This window comes from Thermobia domestica, chromosome 2 (genome assembly GCF_964235325.1).
Source record: "Thermobia domestica chromosome 2, izTheDome1.hap1.1, whole genome shotgun sequence".
Classification (NCBI taxonomy): domain Eukaryota; kingdom Metazoa; phylum Arthropoda; class Insecta; order Zygentoma; family Lepismatidae; genus Thermobia; species Thermobia domestica.
This window is the reverse complement of record NC_137455.1, coordinates 145,158,889-145,164,998: the sequence shown is the minus strand read 5'-3', so window position 1 is coordinate 145,164,998 and position 6,110 is coordinate 145,158,889. Positions and strand designations below refer to the sequence as shown.

The following is a 6,110-nucleotide window of genomic DNA, read 5'->3' as shown; positions in this document are numbered from 1 at the left end:
TGGTTTAAACCAAAAAACAGTTTTTTCCAATAAAAACCATGGTTTTTGCCAACCCTGATCTATTCGTGAGTTCACTTCCAGGACATACCGCAAATTAGCTTTGAATAAACCGTATAGCGGAGGACCATATGTTTAGCGGTTGTGGGTGAAGAATATAGAGCAGTGAGTAATAGTGGGTTCATGATTGGTATCTCTGTGGATAAGGACAGTTTTGTTCAAGTCACTACAGGGAAAATAGGCAAAGTTACTAATATTATTGAGACAAATAGTTCGAATGATCACCCATCCATTTGGTTGATATATTTGGATGTTACGATAGAAGGTGACTATTATTCCTTCCCATGCAGTTCGCAGTTAGTATTTGTTTATGTGTGGCAAACTGTCGAATAAGATATCCCGTGCTTCCCTTACCTCTGTGACATCAAAATGTATTTTGTGTTTGGAAAAGAAATACGCTGCAGTGTTTTCTTATTCAGTTTTTTTTTTTAGGAGCATATCTGTAGACAGAATCAACATGACCTCAGGAAGAAAAAAGTTTTGCGTAGCAGCTTTCACTGACGAGGACGGAGCATTAGAAGTTATACCTAGTAAATGGCTTAAAAACGAAAATGAATGCCTTTGGCCTAAGACATCATCCGTTAGGCGTATTCAAAATTTTATCAGGGACTGTAAGGAGCCATCTGCTGATTGGACAGTTGTGAACATAAAAATCTATGGACAATCCAGTGAGTACTATTTGTATTTTCTTTTTATCTGTCTCGTTGTGTTTTTGAGTATTTATACCTCAATTTTGAGTCAAAATGTAATATTATTTCACTATTTTCTGCATTGAATAGCAAGATCTATCATACGGAGCAGCCGTGATTCAGTTGGTAGCGCGTTATCTTAGTATTTGGTAGGTCGCAGATTTCAGCCCGGTGGCTGGCCATCCTGACTAGACACCATGTCCGCATTCTGGAAAATCAGGAAAACAAGAAATAAACATAAATGCCAGGGAAATTGCAAGAGGTTGTTTCGGATTACGTTTGTTCCTGTTTTATTCGTTTATAACGGTTACTAACGGTGGACTCACCTGTTCGACGCTCCAGCGTTACAGGTCGAAATTTGTGAGAATATTTTCGTCAAAACAAGGAAAAGTTTAAAGGTTTAATTCCATTGTAATTTGTATACTTGTGACTACAGTTCGAGAAGCTTAGTTGGTAAAAAAACTCATAAAGTAAGCTTGTTCAAATTCGTAGCTTCCTGTCACCAGTTGTTTCGTGACAAATATGCTTAAAAAATGTCTTCTATTTTAATACATTGCTGGAATACAGTCTTATTGAAGAAAAAAGAAAAATTGTTGTCCTCTACATTACAAGTTGGTATGAGTTGATATATATTTGTATGACCTAAAATGAACTTTTTATGTTAGGACCTCATATACTAAATTAGCTTTTAGAATCCATGACGTTTCTTATAGGATTTGATAGGATAGTGCTTTTGAAATAACGTTAAATGAAGTAAATAGTATATGGAAGAAAATAAAGAAGTCAGGGAAAAGTAGCAACTCCAGTCAGAGAAATAAGAAGGATTTTTTCTTTGTGTGTGTGTGTGTGTGTGTTTGTGTTTGTGTTGGTGTTAACTATGCTAGAGTTTTTTTCCGGGATCTTATACTCAGTCAAATCAGGCAAATGCTGAATATAGTACCTTAAAGACAAGGCCTGGATAACTCTCTCCAAATCCAGCCTTGCACTATCTTATCGTGAGCAGGAAATGTGAAAGGTACGTTAAATAAAGTTAAAAAATAAATAAATAAAATAAAAATGCTAGTATTCTTAGGCCTTCTATTCTTAGTTCTGTTACAGGCTTTCTTACTCTCGAATTTCAGTCGTGAATAACTTTACATAAGCAAGAGTATTTAGTTCGTAAACAGATTTGTTTTATTTGGGATATTCTAATATTTAATGTTTTACAGTTAGCAAAGAAATCACAACTGAGGGTAGATCCATAACCATGTTGCTTTCTTATCGTGTATGGTTTTCATGCCAAGAATAATTTCGCAGCTACTTTCCCTTATCAGTAACTGTAGAATATATGTATTTTTTAACATTTCAGATTCATTTCAAAAAGCTGCAGCAAAGGCTGACAAAGCTTTACTGACTTCAAACGTTAGTAGTGATTCTTCTGACGAAGAAATTTATTCAAGAAGATGTCGCAGAAAGCCACAAAGATATTTGTCTGAAGAGGACAGTGATGACTCATATCCAGGAACTAAGAGAAGACCATATGAAACTTTTAACGAATGTAGTGTTCCAAGTCCCCCAGCACCTATTCGGAAAGGTAATTATGCTAAATATATTTTATATTCATAATTTCGTTCAAGAACACTGCTTGTCTCCTCATATATATCTCTCTTGATAGTAATTTCAACGCAAATTAAAAGTTTAGCTCGTAGCTGATTTGTTTCATAGGACTATGTATTGAATCGCGTTTAAAATATATATATTTTTTTTAAATGTGTGAAAGTTAAAATTATCAAGATTTCGTGGGCGATTCTTTATTGCCAGGGAGTTCACCTTCTTTCGCAGTGTTTGTTTCAGAAAAAAATGTTCCGGGGGTTACTCTTAGTATTCGGAGGGGCTGAAACCACATATTTCCCTCTGCTGGTTCTATTCCAGTACGTTTTAACCATTTCGTCCGGGGGGGGGGGGGGCAAAAAAACAGGCCTGAAAGAAACAGTGTTCTTTCGTATTCTATGCCAGTGCAGACGTTACTTAAATGTGAAACTATATACTATTTTGGAGAAAGTTTATTGCTACTTCGTCTGAAAAACATTCAAAAGTAAGGCTGGCTGAAATAGTAGACAGATAGAAGTAACCTACAATGTTTTATGAACCTGTTGGAAACAATTTATTCGTTAGATGTGCAGAGTAGTTGTTGTAATGTGTACAACAAGCTTGGAGTGAGAAGCCCTAACAACTAAAAATAAGATGTCTAGTTTGTTTATTTTTATAAACAAGTTTTTCAATTTGGAGTCCAAAATTGGCTACTTGCTATGTTCAAGCAAGTCTTACGTAACAAATCATTCAGACTCAGATCTAGTCTCAAGTAATTTATTTCTATGAAAGGCTTGCTAGTTGTTTTTCTTCTTTTTTTTTAACGAGGTTGTTAATACTTTCGCCTTTTATCGGATAAATGCTATCTTCTCATGATTGTTAACTACAGAAAAACCGGGCTCGTAATGCAAACTGTGTCGTTAAATTGGCTCTATTATGAGTATACATCAATAAATAAATAAATGAAAAAATAACGTACACATTAAATATTCATTTAATTATGATATGGAGTCTATTTAGGACAAGATCAAACAAGCAGATAAACAGCGTTAGTATCTTTTAACGTTGTGAGTTAATGTAATCAGTGTATGATTTCTGCGATTTCCGGAGAGGGGGATAAATTCATCAATAGCTCAAAAAAGTGGGGTTTATTTCCACCATATTCAAGGTTGAGAGGTATTTCGAGAAACAGAGAGGAGAAAGTTCCAGCCATCCCCCTACAGATAGAATACTGGATGTAATCATTGTGACATTTTAAACATGCTTTTAAAACCATAAGTTGTCACCTGCTTATTGTGTACCTAACAGTCTAGTAAAAACTGGATGTTTGTATAATCTCATCACTTGCTTTCAGAGTCGCTTGGAGTATCTATAGGAGGAATTGCGGAGGTAAACGTATCATCTATGGTGCACAATTCAAACGGAGGTTGCTTGTCTGCATCACATCGTAAAAGTCCAAATGGACCTTTACCATCCCACTCCCAAATCCAAACTCCATGCAGAATGTCAGCGTTGTCAGTTGCCACTACTTCATGTGCAGATACAGACAGTACCTTCACATCAGCTCGTTTAGGAATTGGCAGTAGTAAGTATCCAAAGATTAAACTGTATTGCTAAGCTTACTTACGTGTGTCGTCATTATTAAATAACCAAACAAAATGAAGACTATATTGCTTCTTTAGAGACATTTTGAACCCTGCTAGCTCGAGAGTGTGGCAGCACGTAGTCAATGCATCGATATTCTCCGACCACTTAGTGTGGCCGCCTTGACCTAGTAGTCTCCGAGATTATCACCAATTTTTGTTAATGAAAAACGAAATTATGGTAAAACTTATGCTTGGAAATTGAAATTGTTATGTTCCAAGCCGTGCGAAGGAAGGGGGGGGGGGGGTCCGAATCCTTCTCTTCCTCAAAAATAGATTTTTGTGTAACTAATATAAATTTCGTACTAATTACATTTTAAAACATATATATCATACTAAGATTTACTTTTTACAGTGAAACCTTTAGTGTTTAAGATCTCCGAAAGTATTTCTAGATCCGGCGTTCCTTTCGTAATGGAAGTACTTCTTGGCTTTAAAATTCAGAACATATAATCTGTAATTCTAGTTTTATCACATTTTGTTTTGCAGCGCATCCTGTTGGAATGGTTGCTTTGGAACTATTCTGTTCCATATTAGAGGAGGCTTGTGGGCAAGCGTATGTTAGGAGCGATTAAACTCCCAACCTTTTGAATGCTAAACCGACGGGTTGACGATATAAAGTTTGTACCATGAAACAGAAAAATTTATATTTTTGTACAAAACAGCGTCTTGTTAGTCATTTGTTTTTTCTTACTGCCTGTGCGCAGGTAGCAGACAAAATTGGCAGGTAGCAGACAAGTCGACACACCGATATGCCCTCTCGTGGCGCTTCTGGTTTCTTCGCTTGCTTACCAACACACACTTAAGTTTTTATTGTTGCTCTGACTGAGATTCAAACGAACCCAAATTAGGCAAATTCCGTTCAGGTGTCATAATTGTCACACCACAGAGACGCGATCAACGTTCTTTGAATGTTAAGCATTCCTCGCACCCCATTTGAAACCGTTACTCTGCTAGCATCGATATTTAGACATTGTTCCATATACGGAGGTTCTGCAGAGAAACATTGGAGCATATCATTCTTATACTACATTAATTTGAAAGTTGAAATATCAAATGTAACTGCATTCTCTCGCAACAGGAGTTTTTGCAGTAACCTTTCTCAGCAGAAGACGGTAGAATGCCTAGATATTGACACGAGCAGGCTATTTTATTCCATTAGGACACTTGAAATGCTCTACAGACATAAAATTGACCCGAATGTGGTGTAATGATTAGGAAAGCCCTCAAACAGCAATTAGTAATTTTCTTGCAATAGACTTAAAAAAAAAATAAAAAATAAAAATAAAACTGCTTATGCATTAATTATGAAGCTTTATCAATATGTGATTTAAAATTCATTCCGTATGTTGCTGTGGGTATCGACTTCAGGGTCAATATGAGATATGTGCCGGTCAGAACCTAGATGACTTTTGTTAATGGTAGTTGCGGCACACACGATCTTAAGGTAGAATAAAAAATATTTCAAACAATGTGTACCATTGCCTCCTTGGTCTTGTATTAATTTAGTATTTTTTTCTTTCTTTTGATATTTCAGCCGTTGAAAAAATATTCCAGTTACTGCAGAGAATCCAGCTAGATATGAAACATCTCAAATGTAAAGTTGATAAAATGGAAGCCAAAATATATGAGCTGCACCAAGTTCCCTGTAGTGGTAAAGAACCTTTGCAATCTATAGAAAATGCAAACCTGCTAGCTGACAAGCTCCCTTTACGCAGTTTGTCTGTGGTTCATAATTTAGAAGAAGATTTAAGACAGAGAGATGGCTTCAAAATTGGTGAGTGGTATTCTTAAGTTCGTATTGACACGAAGTATTTGTAAATATCCTTCAGGTATTGTTTAAAAAGAAAACTTTTATTCTTTAAAAATAGATCTCGTGTGGCCAGATGCTTTTTCGGATGTACAGGTTGTTAAATTAATGCGTACCAAACAATGTAGGGGTGGGTACCTGACATGGAAACAAGAAAATGCTTTGTGACATGTGCATACCGATCAATAGGTTGGGAGATGCAGGCCGTCGAAAGCGTGGGAAAATAAATTTCAGAAGCCTAAAATTCAAACACTGTCCAACCAACGTAGAGAGTGCAGCTTCATATCTCATAAAGGAAGTCGTTGGTGTTCTATTGCAAAAATGCATGTTTCAAAATTCAGC

General features: G+C 36.1%; 1 long non-coding RNA gene across 1 annotated transcript; it reads left to right on the top strand.

Moving 5' to 3' along the window:
- The first annotated feature begins 525 nt into the window (after window positions 1–525).
- On the top strand, window positions 526–3,747 carry LOC145679745 (uncharacterized). The gene is made up of 3 exons (XR_014130521.1): window positions 526–725; window positions 2,095–2,319; window positions 3,670–3,747. It is a non-coding gene; the product is annotated as an uncharacterized LOC145679745 (long non-coding RNA).
- The last annotated feature ends 2,363 nt before the right edge of the window (window positions 3,748–6,110 follow it).